Source organism: Coptis chinensis, chromosome 6, assembly GCF_015680905.1.
Source record: "Coptis chinensis isolate HL-2020 chromosome 6, ASM1568090v1, whole genome shotgun sequence".
Taxonomy (NCBI): domain Eukaryota; kingdom Viridiplantae; phylum Streptophyta; class Magnoliopsida; order Ranunculales; family Ranunculaceae; genus Coptis; species Coptis chinensis.
In genome coordinates this window covers 35473589-35483976 of record NC_141461.1, presented here as the reverse complement: position 1 = coordinate 35483976, position 10388 = coordinate 35473589, and the positions used below count along the sequence as shown (strand labels likewise).

General features: G+C 36.8%; 1 long non-coding RNA gene across 1 annotated transcript; it reads left to right on the top strand.

Moving 5' to 3' along the window:
- The first annotated feature begins 7909 nt into the window (after nt 1-7909).
- Nucleotides 7910-9816, top strand: LOC147492740 (uncharacterized). The gene is made up of 3 exons (XR_015199748.1): nt 7910-8129; nt 8230-8351; nt 9791-9816. It is a non-coding gene; the product is annotated as an uncharacterized LOC147492740 (long non-coding RNA).
- The last annotated feature ends 572 nt before the right edge of the window (nt 9817-10388 follow it).

Sequence of the window (10388 nt, the reverse complement as noted above, 5' to 3'; positions counted from 1 at the left end):
AGATAGAAAAAATTGCTTCACTTCCTATACCAAAAACAGTTCACGACATTCGTGCATTTTTAGGACACTCAGGTTTCTATAGGAGATTTATTCAAGATTTCTCAAAGGTTGCTTGACCTTTAACCAATCTCTTGCTTAAAGAGGCCGTTTTTTACTTCAGTTTCAATTGCAAACAATCTTTTGAGACTTTAAAATCCGCCTTAACTACCGCTCCCATAATTCAACCACCTGATTGGTCTAAACCTTTTGAATTAATGTGTGACGCGAGTGACTATGCTATTGAGTTGTACTAGGGCAACGCCGAGAAGATAAGCCAATTGTCATTTACTACGCGAGTAAAACCCTTAATGAAGCTCAACGTAACTATACAACCAAGCTCAACGTAACTATACAACCACTGAGAAAAAGTTTCTTGCCGTTGTATATGCCTTGGATAAGTTTCGTCCTTACCTAGTGGGTTCTTCCACAATTGTCTACACTGACCATGCGGCGCTTCATTACCTATTAGCGAAAAAAGTTGCAAAACAGAGGTTGATCTGCTGGATTCTCCTCTTGCAAGAATTTACTCTAGAAATTAGAGATAAAAAAGGTTGCGAAAATGTGGTTGCAGACCATTTATCAAAACTTGTCAGTGATATTGATACTGATACCGAATCTATCTGTGACTCCTTTCCGGATGAACACTTATATTCCATTTTTTCGTCCCCCTGGTATGCTGACATAGTAAATTACTTAGTTACCGAGGAAGTCCCTTCATCTCGGTCTCGTAATGACAGAAAAAAGTTCTTATCCACTGTGAAATTTTATTTCTGGGATGATCCCTACCTCTTCAAGTATTGTTCCGACCAACTAATCCGACGTTGCATTCCCGACTGGGAACACAATGACATGTTATCCTTCTGCCATGAACAATCTTGTGGTGGTCATTTTAGTGGTAAGAAAATAGCGGCCAAGGTTCTACAATGTGGATTTTATTGGCCAACACTATTTAGAGATGTACATGAGCATTGCAAAGCATGCAACCGCTGCCAGCAGCTAGGACGCATTACTCAACGTAATATGATGCCCTTAAATCCCATTTTAATTATGGAAATCTTTGATATATGGGGCATCGATTTTATGGGTCCCTTTCCAAATTCTCATGGTTTCCTTTACATACTGGTAGCAATTAACTACGTGTCAAAATGGATTGAGGCATTGGCATGTCGTGCTAATGATCATAAAACTGCCGTTTTTTTCATAAAAGAAAATATTTTCTCTCGCTTTGGCGTTCCAAAAGCTATAATTAGTGATGGGGGAAAAATTTCTGTAATAAAATTTTTGAATCATTAGTAAAGAAATAGGGAGTCACGCACAAAGTGGCAACTCCGTATCATCCTCAAACCAGTGGCCAAGTAGAAGTCTCTAATAGAGAGATCAAATCCATTTTGGAAAAAACTGTTAATCCATCTAGAAAAGATTGGTCTCTATGATTATCTGATGCATTGTGGGCATACAGAATAGCTTTTAAGACGCCTATACGGATGTCTCCTTATCGCCTTGTTTTTGGAAAACCTTGTCACCTGCCGGTTGAACTTGAGCATCGTGCTCTATGGGCCATCAAAAGCCTCAATTATAATACTAATGCGGCAGGCACAAAGAGAAAATTGCAGTTAAATGAGCTTGAGGAAATTTGGAGTGATGCCTATGATCTCTCAAAATCTTATAAAGCCAATATGAAAAGAGTGCATGACAAGCACATATTGAAAAAAGATTTCAAAGTTGGTCAAAAAGTTTTGTTGTACAACTCAAGATTACACATTTTTCCAGGAAAATTAAAAACTCGATGGTCTGGTCCTTTCATTGTCTCTGCTGTCACCCCTTATAGGGCTATATCTTTGAAAAACGTAAATGATGATAGCGAATTTCAAGTAAATGGCCAACGCATTAAACATTATCATGAGTTGCGCTCTCCAGATGTCGAAGAGACTCTTCTCAAAGATCCAGTCTACATGGACTAATAGATTCACTGGTGTACTTCTTTCCATGTGATATAAACAGGGAAAGTATGCCATTAGGGTAGTCGGGCCCTCTTCTATTTTCTTTTCTAAAAATCCCTAAAGTGTGTGGTTGCAAGCGCCGGAACCTTAGTCCACAAAAACTCTACTTCAGAACTGAGTATAAATGTCTTCTGTTAATCGAGCAAATGTGCCTTCTGGTAAACAATGGGTACCAAAAATTTCAACTCCTTCTTTCTCTTCCCTTTTCTATTCTCTTCCTCGCGAACTTCAGCTCATCATTTGGTGTAAATCTCACCCATCTCGAATAGGTAATGGTCGTAGTACTTTTGCTCGAAAGCGATGAGCAAAAAGGATGGGGTGGTGTATGAATTGTCAAACACCTTTCTGTCCAGGTCTTGATCTACTATCCGATATGAGCCGGTATAAGGTATATTATTGTTTGACACCAGTTCAGCAGGATAAACTTCGTCGTTGTCCCGTTGCTCCCACAGGTTGGGATTCGTCTTGAGGATCTGACGTTAAAAGACTCGCATTCGTCTTAAGGATCTAACGTAAAAAGACTCAACATGTATTTACTCATTTTTTTTTTAATATTTCCCTTAGCACTAAGCATGGTGCCTAAAGAGAGTCGTGATATGCAACATCGGACATTTCCTAGTTTGTGCGGGCAATGGATTCCATCCAGGCCAACCCCGATCGGTTTTCTATGTGATTGTATTTTGGGGCGGTTTGGGGCTAACCATATGTACTAAGGGTAATATTATTATTAGACCATTGCACATTGGTCAGGGATGGTACCGTCCTGAACCCTAGGCCCCCAAAACATAAAGGTTAAGCCACACCGGGCGATTGGATTCGGTTAAGCCCAGCCGACATGAAAATTGCCCGATTTAAAATTTGTTTGTGGTGTTTTGTTTTTTTTGACTGCCGGTGTTGTCGACACGTTCCTCTCGACTTGTACATTTGTATATAAAATTTGTAAATAAATAAAAACTTCTTAAAAAAAAAAAAAAAAAAAAAAAAAAAAAAAAAAAAAAAAAATGTTGCATTCTGTTTTTGCAAGATTCAAACCCCCCAAATAAAAATAAAAAGGTTTGAATATGCCTTAGCCATACTCCATTGGATGGCATTTTTAATGCCAATCATTTTCACATCTCATTCGTTCAATTTGGAGTTAAGACGAAGCGAAATTTCACGTTTGAAATTTCGAGACACTTCAGGACATAATGGGAATTTCTAGAAATCATTTGGGCTTGGGCCGAAAATTAGAACCCGACCCAAATCACGAGTCAAAACCCAACAGACTGATCCCAACGATCAGATGCCCAACGGTCAGATTTTCCATTATAAATCCAACTCTCCTCTTCCACTTTCACTCATCCTCTTCTCTCACTCCTCACAAATTCTCATTTTCTTAAACATAATGAATCCAATCGAGCGATGGGAAAAGGAGCAACGCGAATGGGCTATCACAGTATTCGTGATAACAGTGTTTATTATTGTACTACTGTCACTCATGCATAACATGATCCAGAATATCTAAATCTATGTAACCGACAACTCTCTTTCCTTCTGTCATTTTGTATATTAGTATGGTGTGTTAAATAAATCTCACACATTTGTACGATTTACGTATTAAATGGAGAAGTTTCGTATTAACTATTTGTGTGCATTAGTTGTATTTTTACCTAAAAAAAAAATCAATCAACAACTAAGAAAACCATAACAAAGAAATTACCATCCAAATCTCACCAGAATAATTCTATCTCTACTCATGGTGTTCAGAGAAGATCGCGCACGCTACACGATACGCATAACACTTGTCACACACGCAACTCGATTATTCTATCCATGTTCTATTACTGAGGTATGATCATAAATTCTGAAATTATGGGTAGGTCTAACTGCCATGTGAAACCTTCCCCCATACTTTCTATCATTTTAACATCTCATTAATTGTTTGAGGAAATCTGACATGAAAAGACTTACTATGGATACCCATTGTTGTTGTTCATAAAGGTCGGTGTAACAGCAACACACGAGTCACTTATGTTTTCATATATTAATTTTGGATTTAACTAAACTTGGAATCCTCATTGGTACAGACTCATAGATTGCCTATAAATCTCTTCTTTTCAGCCATTCTCTTTCAAGCATTCTGCACTATACTTCCCTCCGTAATACTTCCAAATGGATCAACCAAGAAAAATAATGCCTGAGAAAGACTACCTGAATTTTTTTGAAGATGGCCAATTTTCTCCTTATTTTGACACTGAAATTGTATCGTCCGAGGATGGGCCGCCTCTTCTATATCATTCAAAGAAATTGGTTATTCCCAAGATTTGGTTATGATGTTCTACCAATTTAGCAGAACTGAAAATGGAAAATGCTATTTCAATGCCTATGGACGACGATTGGAATTGACTAGGGAAATTATCTCCGACATACTTCAAATCCCAATGAATACCCAGGAGTTCCTTTTTCCAGAGTCATCATTTGATTCCGTCAAAACTTTACTACGAGCTTCCGCATCTCATGGCAAAGTCGGAAATAGACATCACGTTGTTCTTTAACGCTCTTTGAAACAAAATCAACGAGTTGTGCTCCACTGGTTGGGACACAATGTGGTAGGTACATCACACCAATCAGAAGTCACAAAGTCTCAACTTCACCTACTTTGGGTTTTGCAGACTCAAAGGGATGATTTTTGTCTAATCCAACACCTCTGGAACGCGATCACCAGGAAAACAAAAAGGTCAGCACTTCTACCTACTTTAGTCATGCAGATTATGATGTGTTGGGGTTATCCAATAATTTCTCCATAGACACCCCTTCAAAGAGCAAATATTAGTATGCTCCAAACAGACTACTCCGTTGGTTTTTGGACTCCTGACACTCTGACAGATGAACAAAACGACCCAAGCTCAAACTTTGAACTTTTCTTTGATGAAAATGCCATGATAAACATTTTTAATCCCATGGAAGGCATTCAATTTCTTCATCACGGCATGTGGGAACTATACGCTCGTCAGAATATCATCATTACAACTCTTAAGGAATTCCAAGAACGTCAAGCAATGCATGATGTTGAACAGGAGGAAATCTTGGAAAATCATTCTCAGTCCTTGGAAAATCACGCTCTCCTAATGGAGAATCAAACTACACTCTCTGCCAGCCAAGGGGACATTCAGATGCAGCTCAAACAACAAATTAAAGAACTAAACACTGTGGTGCACAATATGCGTCTCCAGTAGCATCATAATAATGCATGATTTTCTTATTGAATAAAAATGGAATAATAATACTAAGTGAATAAATAAATAATCGTATATATTATTACATTTTTCGTCGTATTATTAATTTTGTTCTTATCTTTGTGTCTTCTTTTGTAAGAAATGCTTGCTAGAATCATTTACGTTGTGACTAACTAATTTTAACATGTGATTTGCAATGTCATTACAGGAGGGTTTATTTTCTTCCATACTCATTTATCCATCCAGTTGCCTTTCTCATTGCCCATTTCTTTACTTCATCCATCATGGCATCTTCATCAAACATGACACCTCCAAAACTCATTCCTGAGCAATCCTTTCAGTCTACAATGGATTCTAATACTTATAGCCATCTCTTCTGTGACTACATCACTAACATTGGGTGGTCTTCCCTAGTTCTTCAACCTGACCAAACTTATTCTCCGAGTTTGGCCGCATACTTTTATGCTAATATGGAGGACACACCAGCATTCAATCATGCGCATGGCTTCTACTTAGACGGGTTCACAATCCTAGTTGGTGACACACATCATATTTTTTCTAAACAACAGCTTGCCCTAACTTTGGATCTTCCATATCACGAACCGGCCGCATCATGGCACTACATCTATCATAATTCTTACCGTTCCTTTCAGTGGCAAGTGTTTCACAAAATTTACGGTGATGGTCTTGAGATTAAACGAGAAGGAGATGGCCATGTACCATGGCGCGACATCACCATTCCCTTAGCAAGCATGACCATGAACATGGGGACTACAATGTTGTTTATACTCCTGAACATCATGGGAGATTGGCATTTTTCTACTGCCAATGAGGCTGCCTGCGTAGTATTCAGTGCACTGGCTCAAGGTCATACATTATTTAACATCTTAGGTTGTGTTATTTCCAACCTGAAACGAGCTCGCACTTTTCAGGATCAGTATATTCTTTTACCTGTAACCACTTGCCGAATCATGAAGACACATTTTTCACAATTTGCAGCTACTTTTCATGACTGGGTCAAGGTAGATTCTATGTGCCCAGCAAACAAAACTATTCGCTCATTAAAGTTTAGGCAATGGAAACGTCCCGCTCGGTACCTGAGGCATGTTCGTTGTTACCCGAAGGATGAAAATATGAAGAAACATTTGAACAAATCTGGAGACAAAGAATGGGCAGAAATTTGGCAGACTATTATCTTTTGGCGCGATGCTAAGGAAATGCATTTCCTTATTGAGGACGCCAGACCTACACATCCTGCTGGATGGTAAATTTGAGCTTGCCATTGTACATATATCTAGCTAAAAATTATGTTTCGTGTGCTATTGTCTTTCATTATTTCGTGTGCTATGTTTCGTGTGTTATTATACATTTCATTGTTTCTTTTTGTATAATATATTATGTTCTCCAACCTTTCTGTTCCAGCAATCTAGCCCTAATTTTGCTCACGGTTCTCAGGTAATTTCTCTCTTTATTTATTGATACTTCGAGGACTAAGCATCATTCTGTTTGGGGGTGCTTTTAACCTGTAGCAAAAATTAGGCAAATTGTAGCATGTATATAGTTTTTATTTTCTTGTTAATAATTGTACTTAGTGACAAAGTCTTGTTTCCTTTTCAATGATGAAAATTGTCTAGAAATCTCACATTAGTATCTTAATTAGGATTCGTTTTTAAGAAACTTAAAATAATACGTATGCAATAGTTTATACATCTTTTCATGAACATTCATGTACTGAGTATCATCGAGTATATATAGTAGTAAGTTTCTGGAACCAACGGTTAGTTACTTAAACGATCAATCATGTGAGAATCTAACCAAAAAGCCTCGATATGTGTAATATGTGAGTAATGACATAGAGGAGTAGTTTTTCCGATTAAAGAAAATCACGCGTCTATTTACTTGATCACCACCCGAACCCTAGGTGAGAATTTAGGCCTTCTTTGGATCGACATAGCTTTAAAAAAAAAATCTTACCTGTTACAAATTTTACCGCTAGTCACTCCACTGAACCTTCCATCAAACCTTTCACTTTCACCAAAAAATCCTTACCCATCTATTAAACCAAATAAAAGAACCTACCTAAGTGATAAGTATGAGAAATAGGATGAAATGTGGAAAAATAAAGAGAAAGACTTGTCCCAAATAAAAGTCAGTTACTTGCTTTAGGAAAGAAAAATAGAATCATGTTCTTAAAAAAAAAAAAAAAAAAAGTTAAAAAAAAAAAAAAAAGCCAGCATCCGTCCAGAGGCTTAAGAACAAGGTTGGAAAACTCAGTTAGAAGAAGGAAAGAAAACAAGGATTTCTCTAGTATAAATATCTTGAAGACCCTATTCTCTCATACTCGTAAATTTTGATTATCCATTTCCATTTTCTTCTACACCATCACCTAAGCCCCATAAAGACCTCTAGGTCATTTAGGAGTAGGAAGGTGTGATAATAAGTAGTAGACGTGATTGATCGACACTACACCAGAATTGTGGAATTAGGACGACCCATTGAGACAAGTATTCCTGTCTTAAATTTAAGACGGGCTTTTGAGTCCCAAACATGAGAAAATAGTCGCGAGGCCTTAGCCCAAAAAATAGACGACAACTTGTTTTGTCCTTAATCTAGGACGGGCAAAAGTGTATCTAATTTTCTTTGAAGTCGTCGCTACTCAATTGAACCCTAGTTGCCTTAAAACTAAAGTTTTGCCTTCTTCCTCCAACATCCAGAAACCCTTGTTTTGCTAATTTTTTTTCTTCTGAAACTTCTTCGACCCATCAATGATTTATCCATCGACGAAAGTATTCTATCCACACCAGCCGTAGTCTTCCTCCTTATCTCTTCCTCTCTTGGATCAATGTACTTCATCTCCTTCCTATAAGGCTTCAAGGTACGATTTTTCTTTCCTATTTATTGGAGACTCTCTATTTACTAGTTAATAGTATTTGGATTGATTTTTTCTTTTTAATTTTTGTTTGTTTGTGGGTTAGGGTTCAAAAAATTGGCTGACCAGTGTTGAGAAATTGATTTTCGTGTTGGGGCTAACATGAAATTGAGTAATAGGATGCGATTCAATTGATGAAATTATGCGATTTTTGTTGGATTTCTCAAGGTCTCTTTTTTAATAATTCTCATTTCATTCCATTTAGGGGTGGACGGTTTGATATTTGTGTGCATCTTGGAAAGTATGTATAATTAATTTTACAAGCATGGGGGATGATTAAGACATATGTGGCTACTGCTAGTGTTTAAAAGATGGAATAATGACTAATCCATGTCTAGATTGTTGAATTGTGCTACTTCTATATTTATACTTCAACTGCCACGTGTGTTTGGTTGTATATCTCTAGAATCTTTTACCTGTATATGCTGATCTGTGTTACATAGTTTCACACAGGGAATTTCATTTCATTAGTACTTTGTTTCATTTCATGCTGATCTGTGGAACTATCTGATGATCTGTACATTGGTTTTCCTGCGAACCAACTTAAGGATACAACACATATCTGCTTATCTGTACATTGGTTTTAAGTTGGATGCATCACCACCATTGTCAAATAGTTTGTGGAACTATCGACATTCTCATCACCATCCTTTCACACCGAGCGGTTCGGTATTCTATTATTATTTATAAAGGTGTTCAGAGTCACTATAATGACTATTTTAGGGCATCATCTTATGAGATGCGACTTCAAAGCATTCTTCTCTTGAAGTCTTCTTAAAAGAAGTCTTCTTGTCATGAATGATCCATCTGTTCTTTAGAATCACATGTGTTGTATTATCTTTCTGTGAGACAATCCACAGTATCAAAATGAACGTTTTATCTCATGCAACTTGCTTATCTTTATTTGTTATTCTTATCTAGTATGTGTTGGCAATTGAGTTCAAGTTTGTGATATTGCGTTTAACCGATATCGACTCTGTCTTGTAAATTATTCGAATTGATCATACATATCATGGTTGAAAGTATATGCTTGGTCATTAAGAGTGACATTGAATGAAACTTTCGTAGCAAGACTAGTTTTAATTTGCAACCAGAGACACCCATTTTGCTATTTGCTCACTCTACCATAACGTTCCAATCAAGTCACCTTGATACTAGTTGGTGCATCTCAATATTTGATGGGTTGTACGTGTTGCTACCATTGTTAAAGTTACATAACATTTACTGTTGAGTTTGTGATTAGTGTAGGTTTTCTCCTCATTTGTTTGTTGGAGAATTTCAAACGCCGGATTGTAATGTGAATTTTAAGAACCAGCAGGTTCATCTAATTCCATTCTCAACGAAAAAAATAGTTCTGTCTTTTACTTTTGTTATTACTTCTTATTGCAGCCAGTTGTATGGGCGAACATATCATTATGCAATGTTATATAACAAAGTTCCACTTGCCATATTTTGTGTCTATGTATACTTCAATACCAATGTTATGGTGTCTGGTCTTGTAAATTATGTTAGAAAATTTTCTTTGTGAAAACTCTTAACTTAATGCCTTGCGGTAGTGATTTTCATTGCAAAACCAATGTTTCAGTGTGTAGTGATTTTCATTGCAGATGTGTAATTACTGGGAATTGAGGGGACTTGGGTACTCATATCTTGGGCCCCTGGGGACCGTTTTGGGAGGGTGGTGTTTGCATACACATGGATGGACACATGCATTAAACATGTGGGATGGAATAATTGGGGGAAAGCTAAAAATGAAAGAAGTGCTTGTTTTTATGAGTACAGGTATCTTGCATTAAACCCTTTGTTACCTGCTTTCTTCAAATTTATACCAATGCATTTGAAGATGGGTTATGACAACTTGCTCAATATTCAAAAACAATATAATTTAGCTTACAACTTAAAGTGAGATGGAATGATTACTTGTCATTTTTTTATTTTGAAAATCAGCTGAGTGTAAGTTTCAGCTACTTGTTTAAACCAAAAAGATCTCGTTAGCACTGTTGATGTGATGTTATCCAAGCAATATCTAAAGTAATGTTAATAATTTTCTATTTATAGGGAATGAAGGTTCGATTTTTAATTATCCAAGCAATATCTAAGGTAATGTTAATAATTTTTTTGAATTGGGGTTTAGTTAATTTGTGCTTCTCTTGTTTCTGTGCATGTTAGAATTTCAGCATATGATTTTTTGATTTTAGTTTTTTG